The sequence below is a fragment of the Leptonychotes weddellii genome, chromosome 12, assembly GCF_054177405.1.
Source record: "Leptonychotes weddellii isolate Sample4059 chromosome 12, ASM5417740v2, whole genome shotgun sequence".
In the NCBI taxonomy this organism is placed as follows: Eukaryota; Metazoa; Chordata; class Mammalia; order Carnivora; family Phocidae; genus Leptonychotes; species Leptonychotes weddellii.
Genome location: NC_138380.1, coordinates 63,866,744 through 63,893,154, shown reverse-complemented (window position 1 = coordinate 63,893,154; position 26,411 = coordinate 63,866,744). Strand labels below are relative to the sequence as shown.

At 34.8% G+C, this 26,411-nt stretch overlaps 1 long non-coding RNA gene across 2 annotated transcripts in view; it reads left to right on the top strand.

The window, feature by feature from the left end:
- Positions 1-5,841, top strand: part of LOC145716565 (uncharacterized) — a 102,201-nt gene extending 96,360 nt beyond the window's left edge. For both annotated transcript variants that reach the window (XR_014139355.1, XR_014139354.1), the window contains exons 4-5: positions 764-878; positions 5,610-5,841. This is a non-coding gene — a long non-coding RNA (uncharacterized LOC145716565). The remainder of the gene's footprint in view (positions 1-763; positions 879-5,609) is intronic.
- The last annotated feature ends 20,570 nt before the right edge of the window (positions 5,842-26,411 follow it).

Here is a 26,411-nt window from a genome sequence, read left to right as displayed (position 1 = left end):
GAAGATAAATGTTTTTGCTTGTGGTTTTCATGATGAAAGAAAGATAGACCTTTTACAGGTACAAAAACAGGATAGACAATATTAAAAGTCACACAGGTAATATGTAGTAGCAAGTGCAAGCTGAGGACACAATTCAGTATTGTGTCGTGATTGGAAACTCCAGGGCTTCTCAAACCTGGATACAGGTTAGAATCACCTGGGGAACTTTCAAAGCACACTGGTTTCCTGGCCTCTCATTCGAGGCTCTGACTCACGGGGTGTGGCCCAGGTGTTGGTAAGGAAACATCCTCTTAAGTTCCCAGGGAGAAGTCTGGCTAGAGCTAAAAGTAACTTTTAGCTCTTCATTTTACTCTTGCCTTTCACTTCTCCTGAGATCTCTACCTGAAGAGAAACAGAGAAGAGAGGAAAAGGGAACTTCTCTGTCAGAGGAGGCATTTGGTATCTTTTTTATTTTTAGAAACAAAATGATCCTTTAAAAAAAATTTTTTTAAAGATTTTATTTATTTATTTGACAGGAGAGGGAGAGAGAGAGAGAGCGCACAAGCAGGGGGAGGAAGAGAGAGAGAAGCAGACTCCCCGCTGAGCAGGGAGCCTGACATGGGACTCAATCCTAGGACCCCAGGATCATGACCAGAGTCGAAGGCAGATGCTTTATCAACTGAGCCCCAGAAACAAAATGATCCTTAACTGAAATGAAGGACCTAATTATTTTAAGGGAACAAAATTATATTAAAATCCTATGATTCCTCTTTCTTGATCACAGAAAACCCAACTTCTATGTTAAAAATCCCACGTGGCAGAAACGGAGTAGGACACAAAGGAAAAGACCACACTGTGAGGCTGTGACTCAGCTGGACCAGAATGAAGATCTACACCAGGTAAGTGGGCATCAATTTATCATTCTCAGAACCACTAGCCTAGGAAATATGACCTTCAGCAAATCAGACTGAATGTTTTTGCTTAAAAGATGACCTAGTTTTAGTGAGAGAGCATAAAGTTTTGGTTCTAGGAGTTGGACTCTGCCTGTGGGAGATCTGAGACTGAGCTAAGGGCAGAACAAGGCACAGTGGTACTGTGTTGGTTCAGATGAAAGAAAGCAGGGCAAAGAGGAATCCCACAGACTTGGGGAAAAGAATTTTGCCTATAGATTCGTAGGCAAAATTCTTTTCCCCAAATTTCTTAAATTGTCCCCAGTGATATTCATTTTTAGGCAGGAAATAATAAGTCTTATCCTGCACATTTCTGAAAATCTAATTTGGGGAGCCATTCTCTCGAGTTGCTGGCAACTCTGGGACTCGCGTTATTAGAAATGTGATATTGTTATCAGGGTAAGAGAAGATCCTAATAGGGTATTTAAGAGCTAACAGGCTTCCTAACCTCATATCATATAAATAAACTAATGCCCTAGGTCCTTTTGGACCTTTTAGTACGTATGACAAAAACAAAACAAAATGAAAAAACTTTCAAGACAACTCAGCAAAAAATTCCAATTTAGAATCAATATAAAACTTTGGAGGTCAACTGCTTTCAAAGCAGAAACTGGCTTTATTTTCTTTCTAAAGATTTTGGCCAAAGCAACGTTTGGAATACTCACATTTGGAGATTAACTTTCTGCCAAACACAGAAGTTCCTAGTTTATTTCCTCAGTGGAAATCATCCCATCAAGTGAATCTTATTTATTCCAGGAACAGTGTTGCATTTGTAGACTACGTCCCTAAGGACTTAACATCAAATAAATTACATATATAGCATCAGTATATCATGAAAGTTTAAATAAAAAACTAAAAAATCTCTATGGTAAAAGTGGTAATATTTAATTCTATTTAGAACATGTGAATACGTATAGTCTGAAAACATATAGTTTCCCTACATCATTAGTTTGACTTAAAGCTTCCCTATAATCATATAAATTAGGCATTATATTTATAATACTTTTACTAATTTTTTAATATAGAAGGGATTTTCAGAGCTGATTTGGAATGGTCTATAACTTAAAAAAACAAAAGCAAAACCAAAAGTCTTTTCTAAAGGATTTGAGTTGTTTTTTTCTCCCAATTTCCCTGTCACAAGCAAGGGCATTCATTTATATTATTTCCCTCATCAGAGTGGAACTCAGAGTAGAGTCATGATTACTCTATAGTTATTTACATGGATGATACAGAAATGTGTCTTCCCTTACAAACTATATTTTGAAGTCAGAGCAGGTCAGCATTTCTCTGCTCCACATTTTCCTTGTTCAGAGTAACATGAGCTAAGACCTTCCAGTAGGAGGCATCCAGCAGGAGTAACAGGGCTTTCCCAAGGGAGCTTCAATCAGTCTTTTCAGAAAAGGTAGGAATAACACTGCAGTTTGCAAAGGTTGCTTCAAACCTTCATCTCTAAGCCTGGACCAAGAGCACTGGGGAGCCACTAGAGTGTTAATTGGGAGAGTGGTAGGATTCTATTTCAGGGAATGGGTTGGGGAAAAGCAATTCCAGTGGCAGGGACAGTCAGGGAGCTGGAGCCTGGGGGACTGGGGAAGACTTCACGGAGGAGGTGACCTTAAGCTGAGAAGAGAAAGTTAAGTACAAAAATATGCGAGATGGGCAAAAAAATATTTATTGCTTAAGGACAAAAACACATGCAATTAAGAAAATCATGGAGATCATAAGTAGACATTTTAGAAGAACAAATAATAGTTGCTTCCAAGAGGGAAGGGAATGAAGTGAGATCGGGGGCGGGGAGTCATAGGGTAGTGCTCATGATCTTCTTAAACTCAAAACTGTTGGAGACCTGGTATGGCCATGCATCATGCTATTTATCTTCCCAACAACCCAGTGTGAGACATGGCATCTTCATTTTATTGAGGAAGACACTGCATCCCAGAGAGATTAAGAGATTTATTCAAAGTCTTCCATTTAGGAAGAGGCAGAGTCTAAATTCAAACCCAAGTTTTTCTGACTCTACAGCCCATATTTTCATTGTCCCAGTACCTCATGATGGTTTCCTCATTTTAGAAAAGCATTTCTTTTGGTTTATGGTACCCACAATTTGTAATAAAAGTAATTCAGAGCCTTAAAAGTATACATGAGACTTTTTGTGCAATGTACATGGGATCAACAATCATTTGGTGAGTATAAACATGGGGGTATCCTCTTAATTAAATCCAGCTGGATATCCTAAAATATTTAAGATAATTATATTTTTGATATTATGAATTACTATGACTTATACAGACAACCTGAAAAGTCTAATTAAAAAGCAACTCTCAGCGTGGAAGAGACTCTTCAGCAACTCTTTAAAGAGCTCTATGCATTTGGCAACAGCTGCCCCTTACATACACAAGAGTATCATATGATTCCATGGAAAATGATCTGGTTCTAAATAGCACTCATAAAATTTTTTTCCTCAATAAATGTCAACACTGACATAAATTATGATAACTACTTTCCTTCCAACATATGATTTTTGTACTTAGGAAGTGGCATCTCACTAATCAGGCAGTAAGCCTGCCATGTAACAAACAAAATATTAGGGCAAACCAGAGGCTCCATGAAGGCCAGGAGTGACCATTAACACTCTCCAAATACATGTCCACTCCCAAATCCTGACACAGAGGTGCTGCAGGAGGCTGCCCCTCCCCAGTGCTCTGTGCACCCTGAAAGCCAAGACTTGCCTTCACCTGCATGTGGATCCTGACTCCCCTCCTCACATGGGCTTCTGGGATGGTCTTAAAGTAATACTGCTTTCAAAGGAAACTGGGGTATGCATAATCCCAAAAGACAATTAGAAGTCTCAAATATTCCACAGAAGATCAAACTGATCATTCATGTTAATACAAGTTAAAATGGAAAAAAAAATCTTTCTAACAACATCTGCTCAGAGTAAAAGTATATATGTTTTTATTTGCTGGGATACTCTGCTGAATATTGCAATAAAGAACCACAGGTTTCTTAGAGAACAGCTGGTTTATTTTTTTTTAAAGATTTTATCTGAGAGAGAGAGAGAACAGCTGGTTTAAAAGATATTTCTTCTGTTTTTATATTTCCATTCATTTGAATTGTTGTCTTATGTTTATTCTTAATATTTCTATATATGTTTTAAAAGGTAATATTTTCTAGAATGTTGTTTTATTTTATTTTTTTTAAAGATTTTATTTATTTATTTGACAGAGAGAGACACAGTGAGAGAGGGAACACAAGCAGAGGGAGTGGGAGAGGGAGAAGCAGGCTTCCCGCCAAGCAGGGAGCCCGATGTGGGGCTGGATCCCAGGACTCTGGGATCATGACCTGAGCCAAAGGCAGACGCTTAATGACAGAGCCACCCAGGTGCCCCTAGAATGTTGTTTTTAGTAAAACCTCTTAAAGTTTCCTCATGGCATCATGTAATGACCAACAAAGTTTGAATCCCTGCTATGGCATTTATGAGCTGTGTGAGCTTGGGAAAATCAGTCAATCTCTCTGAGGCTCCATTTTCTTATTTGAAAAATGGGGATCATAATGCCTGTCTTGCGGTGTTAATGTGAACTGCAAGGAGGTGGGTCCATAAAACATTTGACATGCAATAAGCATTCAATATATATATATGTGACCTGAGCCTGTTCCATTTCTCTTTGAGAATAAACTATAATTTAAGAATGTAGCCTCTAGAAAGCCTAATAAGTCAGGGAGAGAAGGCCCAGATACAGTCAGAGAAGTAGAAAAGTCCTTAGTGTATAGAATTGAGATAATAAACTTTATCTCTTTGTGCAGTAAGATTATTAGGAGAGAGTCACACATTTATGGGATTGTTTTTGCATATTCCTGGTAAATTTTTTCCTTTCATAACCAAATAAAATTTTACACATTAAGAAGAAAAGTTCTATTCATACACATACTATCCTCTATACCATCTTATATCATTATAATGATAAGGAACAAAGTTCAATGGGATCTTAAAATTATTCTGCTGTTAAACCAGCCTTTTAAAATAATCTCAAATATTCTTTTGAGGCTATTTAGCCAGATTTTTCCATGTGCCCTGTGAATAGCCTTATACCTTAAAAAGTGGTATCTTGGGGCAGCTGGGCAGCTCAATTAAGCATCTGCCTTCGGCTCAGGTCATGATCCCAGGGTCCTGGGATCCAGCCCTGTGTCAGGCTCCCTGCTCAGCGGGGAGCCTGCTTCTCCCTCCCCCAGCTCTTGTGCTCTTGCACGTGCTCATGCGCTCTCTCTCTCTCTGCCTCTCAAATAACTAAATAAAATCTTTTTAAAAAGTGGTATCTCAATGACACTGTCTGAAGAAAGGATTTAGCAAGGGCGCCTGGGTGGCTCAGTTGGTTAAGCGACTGCCTTCGGCTCAGGTCATGATCCTGGAGTCCCGGGATCGAGTCCTGCATCGGGCTCTCTGCTCGGCAGGGAGTCTGCTTCTCCCTCTGCCCCTCCCCCTCTCATGCTCTCTCTCTCTCAAATAAATAAATAAAATCTTTAAAAAAAAAAAAGGATTTAGCAAGTAACAATGGTGGTAATAATAGCTGATGTTATTAGCATTTGCTATGTATTAGCAATGTTCAAAGTGCTTTCCATATCTTGTCTCATTTAACTCTCACAGTAATGGATGGGATAGGTACTACTGTTACTTCCATTTTACAGATTCAAAAATGAGACAGAGAGATTAAGAAGACAAGGAGTAATTGACATATGTCCTGAGAACATCAATATTAAGGTATGTTGCTCTAGACATCCTGGAAGCAAAGGAGCAAAGACCTTTCAAATTAAATACGGAGAGTGACAATGAAAACAATAGAATACAGCATTCCTATCTTTCTTCTTCCTCCTTCCTTTGAGTATATAATCCGTATGTAGAACCAGTTCTGTATCCTGGGCAGATGGAGAAGGCATTTTAGGGAGGGCCCTAAGTATTCATGAAGTAGTGTTTATAAGTAAAACTAGAAGGAAACTTAAAAAATGTAAATAACTACTAGAGTTACAAATATTAATATTCAAGTGATATTACTGATCCATACTTTTGTCCTGGTTTTACCACTTACTGTACCTATATCATCTCAGGCTAATCAATGCACTGCTCTAGTTCCCCATCTATAAAATGAAAGGGCTTTATTAGCTGCTCTCTAAGGTCCCTTGAAACTTGACATTCTCTAGTTCTTATAACAGCTCAGGAAACTTCATCCTAATCTTTATATGATGTTCTGGTCTTTAATATATTTTGAGACCAAGGTCCTTATCAAATTGCACTTGACCTCTACCCACAAGGCCAGCTTCTTGTCTTAGTCATTGAAACTAAGGCATGAGAGCTTTCATTTGCCTTGAAAACAGGGAAAAAATGATACTGACATCCTATAGATCTAATCTGCTCCACTCTGTCTGCTGACTGGGTTATTTCTGCTGTGATACTGGCCTAATAAAAAAATTAGTAAGTTCCAGTTGTGGCCAAGACAAAGAGGACCTATCTTAGGGGAATTATACCCACCTTTGACATAATCAGAATAAACTATAACTCATAGTGCAAGGGAAGAGATGGAAAACTTCTTTGTTATTATATGTTATGATGGAATTTTTATTTTAAAGGTCCAATATTTCTGCAGAATAATTAGCACATTTGCTTGTGTCAATCTCCATCTTTCTACATACCAAGAGTAGATCCCTCACACCAACAGAGATCAGAAAGGTACAAGCAGGATTCATATGAAGATTAGCGTCCCTAAGAGTGCATTGCTCTGAATCTTTGAATCTTATGCTACATTATATTTTGCAGTTGATTACTACATACATGATCTATTAACTGTACCTCACAACAACACTTAAAGGGGACAGCAAATGGAAATATATTCATTTTATAGATAAGGAAATGAGGCTTAGATAAATGGAAGTTGCTCATGTTTTACCATATGCATAAAGGCTAGATATAGCCATTATTACCCAACTTGTAAGTGATAAAGACAGGACTAGAACCTAGATCTTTCCATTTGAAGGCCCATTTTCTTTTGTTCTATTGTATGTGTATATTTGTGTATGTATATATATGTGTGTGCGTGTGTGTGTGTATACACACACACAGATTAAGATTGTTTATCTCTTTTTGAAAGGTAATAGGTGATGTTTCCCCTAATGCTACCTATTTTCCAAAAGGAACTATATATTTCTTTTTTTTTTTTTTTTAAGATTTATTTATTTGACAGGGAGAGACACAGCGAGAGAGGGAACACAAGCAGGGGGAGTGGGAGAGGGAGAAGCAGGCTTCCCGCGGAGCAGGGAGCCTGATTCGGGACTCGATCCCAGGACCCTGGGATCATGACCTGAGCCAAAGGCAGACGCTTAACGACTGAGCCACCCAGGTGCCCCTATATATTTCTTTTATAACAAAAAAGTAACAATCAGTTACTAAGTCTTTCATAAAATACAAATGGCCCCAAAGAGAGTGTTGTGTTGCATCACTCTTAAATTATCATGGATTTCTGGAGACCACTTTAAGATGCAGAGCTGTAAAATCATAGCATTGAGAGTAAAAAGGAATTATGAATCAGACCATGAGAGTAAGTCCAAGGAGGACAGGCTTGGGCAGGACACTGGGATGTTTTTTGCCCATTAGAACCAGGAAAACATGAAATGGCTGGTGTTTGAGAAGAGGAGACTATAAACTTGCAAACAGGGTATCAAGATAAGCCATTATTTACAGCTTTGTCTCTGCCTAAACTATAAGGGCCTTCACGAGTCATTCCACCTTAACATAGGGAGCTAGAACTGAAGATTTTTTTTCTATAACCCAATGTCTTATCATAGTACCAGTACATAGCCCAAACTCTGAAAATGCTTCTAAACTTAGGAAATTTGAAGTACTGGAAAGAGCTTTGCATTATTACTCTGAAAAGATCTGGGTTTGATTTGGGATCTCTTTTTGTTATATGCTAGCCAAATCCATGGTCCTGGATTAATGACCTGTATCTCTGAGACAGATATCAATCCTATAAAATTTAGATGATATTAATAATTATCATGCCTCTTCACATAGTTGGGAAGATTAAATAATTACATATGATAAACTATGAATGATTAGTGTACATAAATTATTACTATTTCTATTTTTCAAAAAGACTTTTTAAATATAGCATAGTAATTCATAACAGTGCTGCCACCTTTTTAGAATTCTGAAAGATTACAAGACAAAGAACTAAGAGCAGATGGAACTATATATAGAGAAAAGACAACTTTAAATTATTCTTATATTCAAGCTACGAAAACTTTAAAGATCTAAGATATTAAATACACACACACACACACTTCTCTGTATATAGTTACTGTGAAGGCAGCCTGACTCATCGACCCCTTAGGATTACTTTCTATCTTTTAGCTATAATGAGGATATATTTTCTATCCAAGATAAGGAAATCTTGTTGAGTAAAATACTGACCCAGGGAGAACTTTAAAAGGGATTATTTCAATATAACTATATAGAAAATCCAGAAATAAGTCCAGCTCCACATGGGAATTTATTATTGGGTAAAGGTGGCATCTGATGTTGGTAGGGAAAAGATGGATTACTTAATAAATGGTGCTAGAACAACTGCAAAGCCATTTGGGGAAAAACTGGGTTCTTCTTCATTCCCTACATGTAAATATATTTTAGATAAGTAAAATAAGTAAATGTAAAACATGAAACATTAAAAATAGCAAATATATGAATGTTTTTATAATGATGGAATAGAAAAAATCCTTCCAGGCATGTCAAACTCAGGAGGCATAAAAAACAAGATTGGTAATTCAGACAAAATAGAAATTTAAAATTTCTTTACACCACATACACACAGCAAAGCATAAATAAGCAAAACATAAATTAGGAACTAGGGGAAATATTCACAACATATATGACAGAAAATAGTCTAAAACCTTTAACAAAATGAAGAACAAAATCAGTAAGATGAAAAACTCAATAAAAAATGGACAAAATGAAATACAAATGACCAATTCAAATATGGGAAAACTCCATTTATAATTAAAGAAATACTTAACTCATTAATAATTAATTAACTATTCATAATCAAATAAGTACAAATTAATGTGAGGAACTTTCCCACCTGTTAGTTCAGCAAAGACTAAAATGTCTTATTATCCAACATTGGTATTATCCAGCACTTTTCCCTGTCGGTGGGAGTGTAGGGGTACAATCTTCTTGATGGGCAAGAACTATAAAAATGTAACCCATCTAGTTCCAGGAATTTTCCTGTAGGGTTAACTAGTACCAGCATGTGTAGAGCATCGAGGATGTTTGGTTACAGTGGTTTTTGAAACAGGCAAAGTTTAGAAACAGTTTAGAATAGTTATTTTTAATCCGTGAAATGGAGCATTGACTATTAAAAAGGATGAGCTCAATCTCTATGGGATAATATGGAAAGATCTTTCTGATGCACTAAGTTAAAAAAAACCCTATATAACAGTATTTATATTTGATCTCATTTATGTTTAACATAAACATATATTTGCATTTACCAAAAAAGCATCCAGAAAGGTACAAAAGAAATTATATATAGTGGGTTCTTCTGGGGAGTTGAGTTGTAGAATTGAGAGGAAAAATACTTTTATTTTTATGTAAATCTTTTGTATCATTTACTTTTAGATAATGACCATGTTGATTTTATAATAAAAAGTTTAAACCATGCTAAATCAATGTGAGTTACGCTCATTAACTGCTATTCATAATCTTCAAGATGTCTTCGAGTCTTATGTGAAGACCTTTTCTATAGACTTTAAAGATTTGTAGTCTTCACTTATACATACCAATCTTTTCCTCTGCTTTATCTACTCTATGAATTTAATCTTTATAAATTTGGTTGTCATTTTATTTAGAATTCTTTATATTGTCATAATTATCTGATTGCTTTAACTTAAATTAGCCTAAATAAAAATGGATATCTACCATCAATATAATAATTTTAAATAAAATGATTTAATAGGGCAATGATTCTAGAATTAGACTTTCTGGATTCATTTTCCAGCTCCTTCATTTGTTAGCAGTGTGACCCTAGGAAAGTTACCTAACTGCTCAGTTTTCTCATTTGTACAATGAGGTGAATGGTGGTCTTTATATTATAGGGCAGTTGGAGGATTAGATAAATGCATATAGAAGATTTAACAGTTCCTGACACTTAGTAAATATTCAATTAATGTGCTGAGATTATCATAATCTATATTGTTATTAAAATACTTTGAAAGAGATTTTCAAATTCAGTTGTTACAATATAGTCTGGTCTTCAAGTACAAACAACCTCCTAAGTATGTTTATAAAGATAGAACAAATTGTTATTAATGCTGAAGATGAAGCAACTGTTTCTCATTTGTTGAAAACTATCAGAGTTGTGAATATTACCTTTAATTTCTCAAGCAGAAATTACCGAATATGCCAAAAATAAAGATAGAAAATGAGATGAAGATCAATCCTAAATCAAAATTGCCAAAGAGGGTTCACAAAGAAAAAGGAAATAATGTCATTCAGCCTGGTGGGTCAGTGAGATTACAGATGTATATGAGGACTCAGTTAAATTAGTTATTTTTTACTCTATCTAGATGTAAAGTGCAAACAATGTGTATAGCATTACCCAGATATTTTCCTTACATTTCACTGACATTATAATTAATCATTCAATGGAATATGTTGCTTGATTCCACTTGGAGAAATCAGAAAGCCATACATACCTTCCCGGAGTTGTTAATTTTCAGTGAATTCTGCCTCTCTTCCCTCAATAGTCTTTTTTTTTTTTAATTTTTAAACAACAGTTCCAAGATAATATCCCAAATATAAGCATATTAATGAGACATTGTGTGTATGTTTGTAGTACCTGAACAGGGATTTTTTTTTTTTAAGTAGTACAAAGCATAACATTCATATCATGGAGGGAGCCAGATACCTCATCAACTGAAAAATTGAGTATTATCATTCTCTAGGTGGTAAATCCAGCAAAATAAAAAAAACCAACTTTAAACCTCTCAATGCTGCTATTCATTTATTGATTTGTGAAGCATTTGAAACTATGCAAGATTTATTATTCTCTTTCATTGTACTGGATATAACATGACTGCTTTAGGTAATGTATGAATATCAAGTTTTTCTTTATCTCCTTCAGTTTTTGTTCCTCTGGGTCCTTCAAGGACTATCAGAACTGAAGATTGGGAGTGTTTGTGTGAGTACACACACCACACATTATTCTCTGAGCTAGCAAGGATATCTGTAAATACCTGCTGTTCTTTTAATTTCAAGACCTAAAGTATTGATAAAATGTTAATGATTTTCAAACAGAAAATTTCAGTCTGCCCATGCAAACAAAAGTGCAGTTTTCTGGGATGACATACTATAAGTCATTCTCAAAATTCATCAGAAACATTTCAAACTGTGCTTCTAACAATTCAAAAACAGATCTCATCAAGTCCAGAGTCATTAAAAAGAGTCAAGACGGATTATTGATTATTAAATTGACATGGATATATACCTAGGGACCTTGAGGAAATAATACCACTAGGTATGTGCACTTTGAGGAATTATTAAAACTTTGGAGGTGTTAACTGAAGATGGTGGTGTTCACTGAAAGCATTTAAAAATTGACATCAGAAGTGAAAATATGGCTTCAATTTTCTTTGATGAGTTATTCTAAGCATTATAGGAAATGAGAAAGTAGAACATGTGTCAGAAATAAACCTCAAATATCTGTTTATGGCTTTGTTTTTTTGATATGTGTGTGTGTGTTTGTACATACATATACACATATGTACATGTGTGTATGTATTTATACATAATACATGTATGTGTGTGCATGTTTGAGATTGAGAGGCAGAAAGAGAGAGTGACAGAGATAGAAAGATAAGGGGGGGGCTGGGTGACTCGGTTGAGTGTCCGACTCTTGATTGCGGCTCAGGTCATGACCTCAGGGTCCTGAGATCCATCCCCCGGGAGGGCTCCACACTCAGTGGGGAGTCAGCTGGAGATTCTGTCTCTCTCACTCTGCCTATCCCCCCATTTACACACACACGCTCTCTCAAAAAATAAATAAATCATTAATTAGTTTAAAAAGAAAGATAAAGAGGGAAGGAGAGAGGCAAGGATGGAAGTCAAAGATGTACCTTATGAAAGTAAAGTATTTTAAATAGAAGGGTACTTCTTTTTACAATTTCCTTCAGCTCTACCCAGTTTGAAGCTGACTGAACTGAGTCAAAGGTGTGCACAGATCCCAAGCTGATGGGAGGCCGAGGCAGGAGGGGACCTGATGTGGTCTGAGGCCAGTGCTTCCTTTAACTCCGTCATCCTAGCTTGTTTTGTACAGTTTCTCTCTTGTGGTTACGAAGATGCAAGTGATTAGGAAAAAAGACCAGTATTTAAGTAAATGTCAGCAAAATTTTTAAAAAGTGTGTTTTCTTAGGCCACTTACAAACCTTTTGGAGGCAAAAAACAAAGGCTAGAGCATCATCAACTTATTTTTAATTAGCTTATTCCTGTTTTGTTTGTTTGTGTAAAATAGGCTAAGACAATTGAGATGACTCAGCCATTCCATTATTAATATTAATGCTTTAAATTAGCATTACTAAAAATGTTGCTTCACAATAGGGATCTCTTTGAAATGTAATAGAATATAGTAATTTAAAAGTTACCCCTTAAAATGAACGCTAGAGAATACTTCATCCATGAATGTGTCCCTGGCTCAATGAGGTTCTTCATTTATCTCCTTTATCACTCAAAACCTAGAAAAATTGCTTTGAATCTTTTTCTCTAATAATTTCAAATACAAACAGTTGCCTACTTCATTCTACTTGCCTAATTCCTCTCCATAAGGACCTAATTTTGACATGCTTCTTCAGCCCTCACTTTTGTTTCTGGTGGTGTTTTTGGTAGCTGCACAAAGGATGCTTAGTGAAAGCTTTAAAAATGAACTAGAGATAAAAGGATGGATAAATGAGTATATTTGTCCCCTCATCACTGGATTTCCTATCTAGCTATTCTACTTGACTATGATGTTATCTACAGCAGAGGCTGCTTCCTGTTGACCACTGTGTTCCCATCATCTAGTAGGTATTCAATAATGTGTGCTGAATGAACCAATGAATCAAGTCTCTCACTTTCATGTCTTCAATTTTTTTCAGCTTTTATTTGGCTATGTGTCTCATGTCTTCAACTACACCAGGAGCTTTTTGAGGGTAAGACTCATTTTTTATTGTCTTGTGCTAGCAGAGTGCCTTGAATAAAGCAACACTTCTAAAATGCAAAACATTCATGCAAATGAATGCAAAAAGGAATGCAAAACACTCCAAAACAAACAAACAAACAAAATGAATGCAAAAAGGAGTGCAAGAAGGAATGCAAAACATTCCCTTTGATTGTTTTTTTAACCTAGAGATAGTTCCTATATTTTTAAGTCTAAACCGTAATAGTGAAATAAAATTTAGGTCAACATAAAGAAGTTTTCAATAAATAGATATTAAAAATCCAATATCAAGCTCCAATATCTAATATTTTAATAATGTAGATTTCCTTTTGAAGTCATTTGTTTCTAAGATCTCAAATCTAACAAATATTCATATTAATGCTTAGAAATTTCTATAATGCATGCTCATACTTCATAGAAATTTATTTTAGATAATATATTTATAACTCTAAGACTCTGATTATAGCACTCTGTAATTACATTTCCTATTTCCATACTTAAATATTTGTCATCATAGAGATAACAACCATTCATTAAATAAAATGGAAGAAATATGTAGAATGAAGAAAATTGGCTAGAGTCCCACCACCCCAACACAACCACCTCCAATATTTTGGTCTATTTTTTCCAATTTTTTTATACACATATTTATAATTTTCTCTTCTAAGTTATAATCAAATTATAATCTTATATCTCATATTTTATTTATTAAGTTTATTTCTGCTTAAGGGAAAAAAAAGTGCTTTCTAGTACTAAGTAAGCAAATTTAATTCCAAATTGTTCCCAAAACTTACTGATTGTGTTCTCCTCTCCCAAGGAGCTCATATATGCAATTGATCTCAAAGAATTTATCAAAATATTGGAAAAATGAAATAAATAAAAATGAAAATAATGTATGTGTGTCAGAGAGTATGTATAATTTTTATAGATAGCTGTATCTCTAACTCTTTGTTCCTAAGTAGATAATGAGACCACAAACTTTTTCAGAAAACTAATTCCAAAGGTACTCACAATAAAGTATCTTTTAAAGAAGTGAATTTTGTGTACCTGTTGGTTTTTACTATAAAACTGAAATTTTTAGGTCAAGTCATTACCTCTGCAAGCATCAGTCTCTTCATCTTTAAAAATAAAAGGCTAATATAAACATTCACCTTATAGGTTTGTTTGGAGAATTAAAGTAATTAATGCTTACAATGTACGTAGAGAAGTGTCTGAACACATAGAAAGTGCTTCATAAACGTCAGTTATAATTATCATTCCTGGGCAAGTTTTGTGGTCAAATAGTAATCTCAGATCTTGAGGCTGAATTTTTTTCTTTTCCTGGCTTCAATTAAGTAGAAAATTACAATTTTTTTTTTGTCATAATGCTCTTTTAGAAATCACTTAAATATTCCTGTCTTTCATGTTCTATACTTTCCTATCTTCCCAATTTGACCAATTTAAAAAATATTCAAAAACATGACCTTTAACACTGACTCTCTGCTGTACTTTTCTCCCATTATTTGCATTTCTTACAGAATCTGGATTTAGTATAACAGAAGTTGCTAGGCTAGTAGGGATTTGTAAGCTATCTCAGAAGGTACCTGGTGGGAGTTCTCAGAACTATGTTCACACTAATAACATGAAATAACTATCCCACCAAAGGTAGAGAGCCTTTCAAATTAAGGTTGAGAGCAGAAGACGATACAGAGCAGATCACAGTGCATATGCTAGATACAATGCAAAGGGAACCAGGAGCCAGGAACTCAAGTTGTGTCTGCTTTGCCACATGGCAATCTATCCCTTCTGCATCAGTATCACAGTATAGTCATTGATATCAAGGCTGGAGATTTTACTATAGGGATTTAAGTCAGTAAGTTTGTCAATTTGAAAGTTTAGGAATTTAGGCCAGTTAGGAATTAGATTGACAATAGTTAATCGGTGTTGATCCTTAAGTTGTTTTCCTCCCTCCCTCCTTTCCTAGCTTTCTCAGAAACATCTTTATTACAAGTGTTCTTAAACACTTCTTTACATGCATTGCAGAATGTGTATTAACGTCCTGTCAGATTATTTCTTTGACTATGGAATATTTCAGTAACGGTTTCAATATTTCTTTTGGTTAATGTTCTTTCTGAGTTTAGAGACTTGTTTCATATTAAGTTAATTTAACAGTGAGTGCTCTTTGGAAAAGAATTATTCTGTGTAGGGAAACATCAGTGTTTAATGTTAGCGGAACATGTTAGCAAACTTGGAATTCACATTTTTGCTTTCATTGTCACTTCTAGACATAGGAAATGAACTAAGGCAGATGAAATGTGATTGGAATCAATGGACATTTCTCAATGAACTAATTTGATGAGGAGTCAATATAAAGATTAGAAACCACTATTCCAAAAGGATTCATTGGCAGTAAAACACAGAAAGAGCCTTTAGCTCCTATCTATGAGAATTGGATTGTTTTTTGTTTGTGTAGGTGAAAAAACTTGGACCCTGAGTGATGAAGCAATTTTCCCCAAGATGACACTGTTATACAGTAGCAAGGCATGGTAGAGACACCACCTCCTTTGGCATTTATTCTTTTGTTTGTATCAATTCAACATACTGTTATTGTCCTTTAGAGATAAATGGTCAATACACTCTATAGAACAGTGTAAAGAAGGGGGAAAAATAAAGCATTACTGATACTGATTCAGAGACAAGACAAAGAAAAAAATTAGATTGCGATTTATAATGAATATTTTGAATCGCTTAGATTTGTATATGGGTTATATTGAAGTATGGTCATAAAGAATGTTAATAAGACTTTAAGGATATGTAGAGAATATAAAATAATGTAAGATGATAACTTGTGAAATTTTATTTCAATTAGGCAGATCGTAGTTTATATTATTGCAAAAAGAAACAAAATGACTCCATGTATTTGTCAATACAGAGAGAATACAAGATGTTAGTTTTTATAACTATGTAAGTTTTAGAAGTTTATTCAACAGCATAGCTCCTTATGACTTAAACAAAATTTTTTCTAAAGAGAGAGTGTCTCTGTTTGATGGTGTAAATTTATGAGCAAACATAAGATACCAAAATTCTATCTTTGTGTCATTCATTCTCAGAATACATGACAGTAGGTTAGCCATTCTTTTGATACAAGATGAACTAAATTGTTCCAAAATCATAAAACTATGAATCAAAATAAAATCGTTTTGAGAAAAAAAATCTATTCTTCATGACTGCTCTCTTTTTCCCAAATTTTGATTTGTATTATGGAATGTATTTTTATTTATAAGGAGTGATCATATACAAAAGTAGCTCTAAAGCTTTTAGCAGAACTTCAAATTCACTCAATAACATATCTTCCCATTCTCTGTCAAATAGGTGGCTTGGCAAATGAGTGAATATCAAGAATATATATAAATACAAAATATTGATTTGTATTTCATATTTACATATATTTATATACAGTAAAATAACTATTCATATAAGTCTACACTTATACAAATTCAAATAAATACATATTTACATCAATTTATAAATTTATGCAAATTTATATATAATTTTTATGTTAATTTGTATTATATACTATTCATTGAAAAGCATATATTTATATTTAAATTTTATATCTAAATATTGTTTATCTCTCTATTTAAAGGGTGTCCCAAAAGTCTTCATATAGTTTTAAACATTAATCACTTCTAAACTATAAATGCTATAAACTTATGAAAATAACATTTGAAAATTTAATTACTTACATTTATTTTACACTTATTTAGTACTGTGTACTTATTATTATTCAAGTAATAAATTTTTTACCTAAAAAAGTTCTTTTATATCCTCTGATTAAAGATGACAAACAACTGAAGTAGGTAGACATCTTCAGAAAATGACTGATTCTTGAAAAAAAGCATCACAACAAAGTATACCCGCTTCAAAACATCGTCTAGGGTTAGCTCTGTATATACGCTTCTGAGACAAAACAATGGCCCACAGCCATTATAAAAGATAAACATAAACAACAGAAGCACTTCACTAAACAGAAGCTCACCTCAAGGGGGCAGAATTCTGTACTTCATACTGGTTTGCTCTAGTGGGGAAGGAAATAACAGAGTCAAAATGATTAAAGGTGATGTATCTTCGCAGGAAACAGACCCGCTCAGTTTTAATGACAGATATGGAGTTTTTGTTGTTCATTTCCTCAAAATGAACATTTTAAATTTAACTTAGTAGGCTTATTAAAAAAGCATAGTGGTCTGCTGGCTTATTTAAGGTGAAATATTGGTCTTTTTTTGTTCAAAAAGTCTAGAACTGCTCAGGAAATACCCTGACACCTGTGATTAGTCCAAAAATTAAGTCTTTGTTCAAATAAATTCTGTAGGTTACTAACAAAGATTAGCACTAGCCTGAACACTTTCAGGCACACCTCCAGACTCCAATCATTTCTGCATTACCAGCACCTTGCTCAGTGCTTGGTCCAAAGTACACCCTCAATAATGTTTGGGAAGTTGCTGTGAAATTTTAAATTTTATGATGTAATATAAATAGCTTCTAAAACAGTATTCTTCATTTAAATATATCAAAATTATTTTCTTTGAAAAGATAATTTGAATAGACTTTAATGGGAAAAGAATTAGAAACATATCTTACTCATATTTAGCCCTTAAAGAACAAATTAAACCCTAAGGAAAAGCCACACTGAAACATTCAAGTCAGAGTTCCATAATACCTATTTTACCCTAAAATACTTGCCCTGAAAAAAGCTTCTGATTTACCCTCACATACATTGCTAACTTAGCCTGAAACTGATATATATAATATTTAACCAACTTTATTGGAGATTTTGTGAAAGAGGAATGTTTGGCTTTATTTCTGTGGGAAATGAGGATCTTCAAATTCTCTTTGAGGGATGTTGTGTTCTATGGCCGTAGGCACTGGCCTGAAATATGATCATAGGCAAATTAGTTTATTTTAATGCCTATTGCATGCATGGATAACTCTATTAAGTGAATGAAATTTGACAAGCAGATATATGATAAAGATATAACTGTGTATTTCACATAGTATCAAAGGAAAGCAACAATTTGAAGAACCACAAAACTGTTTATTTGATCTGATTTTTCACTTATTTTTTAAAAATTTTTTAGATTTTATTTGATTATGTTATGTTAGTCACCATTCATTACATCATTAGTTTTTGATGTAGTGTTCCATGATTCATTGTTTGCGTATAACACCCAGTGCTCCACTCAATATGTGCCCTCCTTAATACCCATCACTTATTTTAAATCATCCCATAAGTGACAGATATCTTTTCATTTGTCTTCTTTATTCCTTTTTAATTTCATGTTTGAATATCTTGTATCTGGGACTTATATAATAACTTCGATTAAAATGTAGGGTCATGGCACAGTTCCAACCACAGTTCAGATAGAACACTAAGTATTAGTATTTATTCAATGAATGAATGGATGAATGAAAAAATGACTAAGGTTTGGGCAAAGTCAGTAATTACCACTCTAAAAATACTTAGAGTGGCCATTGGAAGGATAGTACAATAAAATTAATATATGTGAAGGCAAAATTTTCCTCTGTGTTTAGATTAATGGTTCAATTTGTACTCCCTTTAAAATAGCAAAAGCCTCACAAATGTCACTATTTCTACATGTGAAACAGTTCTTTTTTTTTTTCCACTACTCTCTATCAGTACTCATGCAGTTTTACTGAGAGCATGCAGTTTTACCTGAGAGCATGAACTCTCAGGTAAATTGATTTATCAAATTGAGCAAAGATATAGTAATAAGTGCTCTGACCATTATTTACTCTAGAAAGTTAAGTTCTGAAAGGAGCTCTGTTCTATTAAACGTGTTCTCACAAAATTATGGGCAGGTGAACATAACTGTCCCTTGTATGTAACTGGGGAAATACAGTGTTTGAGAGGTTAGGTGATCCTCATTAGGAAATCAGTGGCAGACAGAGGTAGTAAATTTATAAATAAAAATATTCAGATTTTTGCTTAGTTTAAGCCATGACCAATTCCATTTTCTTAGAAACATTAGATATGTGCTCTCCTGCCAGTGGAGAATACTCCCTAGTCCCTGAGTTCTAGGCTGAACTGGGGACTCAGCAGGTAGACCAGGTTTTTCATTCTAGAAACTGTATAGATTATGTAACTATAGACTTTATTCCCACCTTTTAATTAACTTTAGTGCCACATCATACAAAAGAGTTGGCTCAATTTCATTTATTTGGATTAGTGTAATATATTAGACAGGAGGTCCATAATTTCCCTTACATAAAAAGTGCTTAAGATCATCCACAAGTGGTGCGTTTTAAAATTCATTAAAGATCTCTGACATGTTCTTCTATTAGCAAGGTTCCAGAGAGCACAGATGGCAATTAGTCACACAGGTGTTTGGTGGTTAACTTCTTTGATTGAAGAGAGCAGCACCATCCATGAAAAGAACCTCTGAATCTCCAGAAACAGTCATAGTATTAGATGCTATTCAAAGCATCTCCTATCAGTACTCTAACTTTCCTAGATTCTTATATAAATTCTTTGCTTATTAATCCACACGTTGTACACCTTAAACTTATGCAATGTTATATGTCAATTATATCTCAATAATGTGGAGAAAAAAAAGTATTCATTTTAGAGTTTTCAAAATGGCTGATTGATGGAAAATCCAATCCTGGCAGGATGGATGGTCCTTTAAGCCAGTGGTTCTCCAAGTGTAGTCCCTGGACCAGCATTATCTTCATCACTTGGGAGCTGGTTAGAAATGCAAATTCTCTGGCCCCACCCCAGGCCTACTGAGCCAGAAACTGGTGATGAGGCCCAGCAATCAGTGCTTTTACAAACCCTCCAGATGATTCCCATGCAAGCGAAAATTCGAGAACCCCTGCTGTAAGCTAGTTGGAGGTGCCTGGAAAAAGGGCTCTCCAGAGAGAACACAGGAATGTAAAAATTAAAGTATTCTTACAATTTATATTACATTTAAATTATAAAACATTATTTGGTCATGGACGGGATGTTTAATTCTTATCTTTAATTTCTTCATTTTGAATTCATTAGGATTAATGTATTTGAATTAATAATTGATATACATAGTACTATATGGATAGTAATGTGACTTCACTATGCAAAGAATCTGCTTTAGGCAATGGTGGGATGGAAGTCAGTGAGTGTGGGAACCTAGACTGAGTTGCTGTTAAAGTCTTTGCACATTGGCAGGGACCTGAGATGCTAAATTATCACCTTTGGTGTTCCATGTGTCCCTCCTGCATACCCTATGGCTTCAGGAATATTTCCTTCAATCATACATTGCCTTTACATATCACAAAACAGAGGTGAAAATTAAAAAAAAAACATCTTGGAAGATGGAAAAATTAGCAAATTACCAATCTAGGGAACCAGTATGAAAAAATATTTCTTTTCCTTGAGTTTATTTTTATATACTCTTCAAAGCAATTCCAGAACTTCATGGCAATATGAATATATGTGGCCATACAATTATATTCACCTTCTTTTAATCCTTATTTCTTTTATTCTGTTCATTCTTTGTACTGGTTTCCAGCTCAACAGTGCCAATTATGAAAGCCACCGCTATTGGAAGTTTAAGAACAAACAAAGGACTCCTCTAGTTTTAGGATAATTGAAACAACCCCAAAATATGGTGGCCAAAGTGTTAATCAAAATTCAATGTGTAGCTTAACTTTTAATATGATGAAATCATCATCAACAAATTATCAGAAGTTGTTTTTAAATTATAGCTGAAGAATATTTAATATACTGAATAAATAAATCAACAAAACTCATAATGCTATTAATATTCACACGAAATTAAAAAGGTCACTCTTTCTGAGATTTTAAAAAATTACTTATACAAGCTGTAAGAAGGGTATGAGTTTTACTGCTATAGTCACTACTGAGTACTCTCAAATACTGTCTACAGATAGCCATGCAGAAATCATGATCATAACTGTTTGGTGTGAATAAAAGAAAGTAGTGGTAAAATAATCAATATTCTCACTACTTCAGAACTTCCATCTTTCTCAATTTTGGGAAAGATATTGCATGATTAATTCTATCTAAAGGCAAGTACAGGCTGTAATAATAGTTATTCCTACAAGCCCTGAAGAGATTATGTCTGTTGTTGGAAGGGTGTAGCTCCAAGGGTGGGATGTTGCTAAAGACAGGAAGAAAACTCTTGTCAGTCTTTCACAGTCTGCTCCTCTATCCACTGGTCACTAATCTATCTTTATAAATCCTTCTGTTGAATGTGTTGCTGTTTGCTGCATCACCTTTTACCTTAGGCAGCATAGAGTAATATTCAGGAGGCTAGGTTAAAAAAGACCCCAAGCAGCAGAAAATGTAGTTTATTGACAGGATGCTTTACAGATGGATAATGCTAGTAATGAGAAAGCTGCATAATTGCTCTTTGTGGTGGGCCAAAACCTCAGTCAGTGGCTGATACACATGGAACAAAATTATTAAGGCACTTTATTTCAGAGTTGGAATGGTTCCCAAATTAGAACAGACCCGCTAACAGTCCATCTGGCTAGGTTTTGGAATGGTAGACAGATTGTGGCCTATGGATGCAATTCTTTAGAATAAAAACAAACAGGAGAGGTGCTCCTTTGCCAAAAGACCGAGAGGATTTTGCAGGGATTTAAAACACATCTACATCATAGAGCCTTGATTGCTTACATCCAAAGCAGAAAAATCTCAGGAAACACATGAGTATTCAATGTCATTGGTGTGAAAGATAATTTCCCATTTCCTGGTAAATGCAGAAATGCTTGGCAAAGTAGATATGGGATCAATTTATTTGGCTGGTATGCTTTACAAAAGATCAACATACTGCCAAACCAGTGGGAAAAATATGGCACTCTGGCTTTCCTTCATATGATTCTGGTACACACAAGAGCCACAGAGAACCAAGACTTGTTTGGATCATGGTTAAAATTAGGGCTGGTCTTAAATTCAGGAAGAACATGATCATATGTTCCAGTTGGTTAACTATCAACTCCTTTAGTTAGTTTTGCCAATTTCAAATAGTACCTTTCTGCTCAAAGAAAGATTATGGAATAGAAGCCTCCAAAGGATCTACAGTTCCATATCAAAGAGAAGAGCTTTGATTTTTTAAATTTTTTGTTTGTTTGATTGTTTCTTAGGCATATGCAGTCCAACCCAGGGAACATAGCTCAGGGGGGATCTCACCCAGTATAGGCTGGGGCTTCTGAGCTTTATGGTGCAATGCAAATTGGAGGAACCAAAGCCCTCCCTGTTCCGCCTTGGTCAACTCATGGCTTTAGTGTAATGAATGTTGCACACACCCTTTTGCTCTGCCATACCAAGGCCAAGCAGAGAGGAAAGCCTGCAATAATAATGAGGAAAGCCCAGTGGCACTGGATGGTAGGTGACCTGGCTCACAATAGGCATTCAGTAAACAGTCCACTGAACATGATAAATTAATTCTAGCCTCAGTTCTGTTGATAACTACCTATTCAACCTTAACTACTTTTCTGAGCTTTCACAAAACAAGGATGATAATGGTGCTTACCTCCCAGGACAAATATGAAGTGGGACAATACCTAGAAACACATCTTATGAAGTCTGAGGGATTAATGATGATACTTCTTTAAACCCAGGAACTAATATTTTAGAGGATAAAAGTGGTGCTGATTTTCTCATTTTTATTCCTGTTTTATTCAATAAAATAGGTAATCTAAATTGAAGAATATTTCTTTCCCATGGGATTCAGTTATGTGATTTTCCTTTTGAATAAGCCAAAAGTGTATCTGATAGACACTGATTTTTCCTTGAATTAACCAAAATGCCCAAGAGATGGCTCAGCACCAATTATCCAATATGACTTTATTTTTGCAGGAAGTTTTAATCATCTTCCTAATCTGGCAATCTTTCCTCCAAAAGCCTGACATTTTTTTCTTAAACAAATTATGCTTCATGTTTTCAATTGAAATATCGGCCTTTGACCTCCGTTGAAATGCAAAGACCAGTGGGAGGGATAAAGCACTAAGCTGCTATTGGTTTTTGTGGGGGGTTTTTTTGTGGTAATGAAACATCAGAGGAGAGGTTTCAATGGGGGAGGATATTGAAGAAAAGATCAAAAAGACTTGGCACTGTTGGATGCGGAGACATGGACTGGGAAGTGAGGGTGGGGAGACACTGTAATAAAAAGCTGCTCATTTCATTCTTTTACTGTGGGTTTACCCTGATTGAAGTAAAGTGGAAACGAGTCCTTTGCTCACAGGTTTAGTAGCTAAGTAGATCTAAAATGTACAGAGATAAGCTATTAAAATTTTATGAGTCTTTTCCCCCCTTGCCCAGTAAAGTCAGAAAGTACTCTTTTTTTTGCTATGTTATTTCTTTGAGAAATAAATCTGGGGGTCATTGCTCACGAGTTTCGTAGCAGTCTGCTTTGACCTTCCTGATGTTTATTTAGCAGTTGGCATACTCTTATCATCTTAGACACCTACTGTCTATCCCACATTTCAAAGTGGACAACAAACCAAGCACCACTGGTTAACAAAAGATCCCTTTATCTAACAGAGGGATGATTTTGAAGATGCTACTTTTAAAAGAATGATATAAAAAAGAAAACTAACTATGAACATTTTTGTCAATGTCATAAAGTTTTATATCAAAATAGCTAAAAGTAAAACCAAGAAACATGATTTTATTACACACTTATCAAACGTTTGGCAAGTATTGCATATTACCTGTAATATTTTCCACAGCCCTAAAAAGTATGAACTAGTAGTTTCTATTGAAACAGTTGAAAGTAGAGCTGAGCAAGATTAAGAAGCATGGTCCAAACTGCACAGGGAGTAAATGGAGGGGCTGGGATTTGTAAACTAGAAGAATTTGCCTCCAAAGCCCATTTGCTTCCCACTGTACTAGGCTGCCTCTTACGATATGATCTCTTTGGTCCCAAGTGCACAGATAAATAAGAATAAATATTTGCTCAGAGATTGCAAAAAAAAACCCCACTATCTTTCTTTTGAATAAAGATGCAAATGTAGGTAGACATTATTTCTGTTTCTATCCATGTTAGCACCCCTTCCAACAAAATTCCAAAGTTTTACAAAGTATGGTATAAAAAGAAACCATTCTTATGAAGAATTTGCATTTCTTAGAGTAATAATGAGGGATTATTAAATTCACATGTAACAGTGGTTGCAGAACTGAGAATGTTTTTGTGAAACAAGTTTCATTACATTGTTTCTTCCTCCCTCATTTTTCAGTAAAATTATATCAGAAGGCTATCCTGAAGAGAAACACAGACACTATAAAAAATATTCACCTTTACACAAGTCCAGAGAGCATACGGTATTTAGAAATATATAAATAACCCCATATAGAACAATTTATATACTCATACAAAAGAGATAAGATTTACTGAGTTATACTAGGTATTTTATGCATAGGGTCAATCTATATAAAAACCAAGTGAGAGACTTATTACTACCCTCATCTTACAAATGAGAAAACAGATTCAGAGAATTAAAAATTTGCCCAACATTGCCAATTTAGTCAATGATAGATTTGTAATGCTAATCTTAATTCAGTATATTGCCTCTCAACATTATTTACAGATTATTTTATGGCTATTCACAATAATTCTGTAATTATTCATGTGAATATACAAAAAATGAGTGTAAAATCACTGTCATTAAATCTTGCTGACCTATAATCTTTAACTCTATACTTACGCTCTATTTTTCCAAGTATGATCAACCCTTCTTCTAATCACAATATATGGCTTATATGAGACCCTGGTAATTGTATAACTGAAATCTACTAGATAATTCATACCAAACAAGCTGAAATGCAAATTTCATTCTTCATCTTTAACAAAAATTCCACCTAACTAGGTATTTTACCATGCAACCTTAACTTCCTCAAGTGCACAGGGCTGTCTTTTTAAACATATTATTCTTATAAGCACTTGTAAAGTGGAGACATTGAGAACCTCTGTCTTACAGGAGTTAAGTATGAGGATTACATGACATTATGTATGTTAAAGTCTTTTATAAACTGAAAACTAGTATACAGATAATGATTATTATATTGCTGCTGCTTCCATCAATAAGCTCAAGTTTACAGCTTTTGAATGAGTGAATGAATGAATTAATGTTCTCACAGAAACCAAAAGTTATCTCTCCTTGGTTCAGTAGTTTTCACTTGAGATATACAGAGAACTGCCAAGGAATTTCAAAATTGGAAGAATTTCATATTGAAACCCCAAAGTAAATAACCTTGGCTTATCTACTCAGGGCTGTAAATACTCTTTAAGCACTTGCTCTTGGCCTAAGAGGCGGTGTGATGACTTCTCTGACCTAATTATGAAGTTGGATGCAGACTGAGCCATAGTGTGGGACTCCTGGAATACCAAACCAGACTGAACTCTCTTAGCTAATGCCATGATATTTAAAGTTCTCTGGTTAGAAACAGGATTTTCAATTTTAAACTTGTTATTTGTATCTTCTCAAATCTCGATCTTCTTAACCTTTGTTGAGCTGAATAATTTTACCTATTTGTTTAATACCATATATGTTTTTGTGCATGTACCAAGATAGAAAATTCCTTCAGGTTAGCATTTTGCTATTCTGTCTAAGAAGGAATAAGTTAATTGGCAAGGCTGTCCAGAAGTTTTCTTGCTTCTAGTCATCGATTTTAAGTGGTGAGTGCATGGAAGAAGTATAAGAGCATTTTAAAAGTACAAAATAAATCCTGATAGTTGTTTTCTACGCTAAATGCTTTTTGCCTCCAGACAGGACACATGCTATTTCATGGAAGTGAGTGGCACACTTTGTCACCAGTCCTGGGCATTAATTTTGTTCCTGCTCTATTGATCAGCTTAAAGAGATCTGTCTTATTGTGCCATGCACTTCTGTTTAAGAAAGGTTAATGTTTCCTGGTTAACTGGTTTTGGAAAGAAAAACCAGAAATCTTATAGAAAACTCTGAACTCTTATTACATTTTTAAAAAAAACCCCAAATCTCTAAAAATCATAGGGAATAGCAGAAGGCACCATTCCCCCCTCTAAGAGTAAAGCTTTTTTTTTTTTTTTTTAAACATGTTTAGTGACTTCCTTATTTTCTTGTATATTTTCAGAAAGTTTCTTTTGGGTCATTTTTGTTATAAAGAATTAGTGATGGGGGCGCCTGGGTGGCTCAGTTGGTTAAGCGACTGCCTTCGGCTCAGGTCATGATCCTGGAGTCCCGGGATCGAGTCCCGCATCGGGCTCCCTGCTCA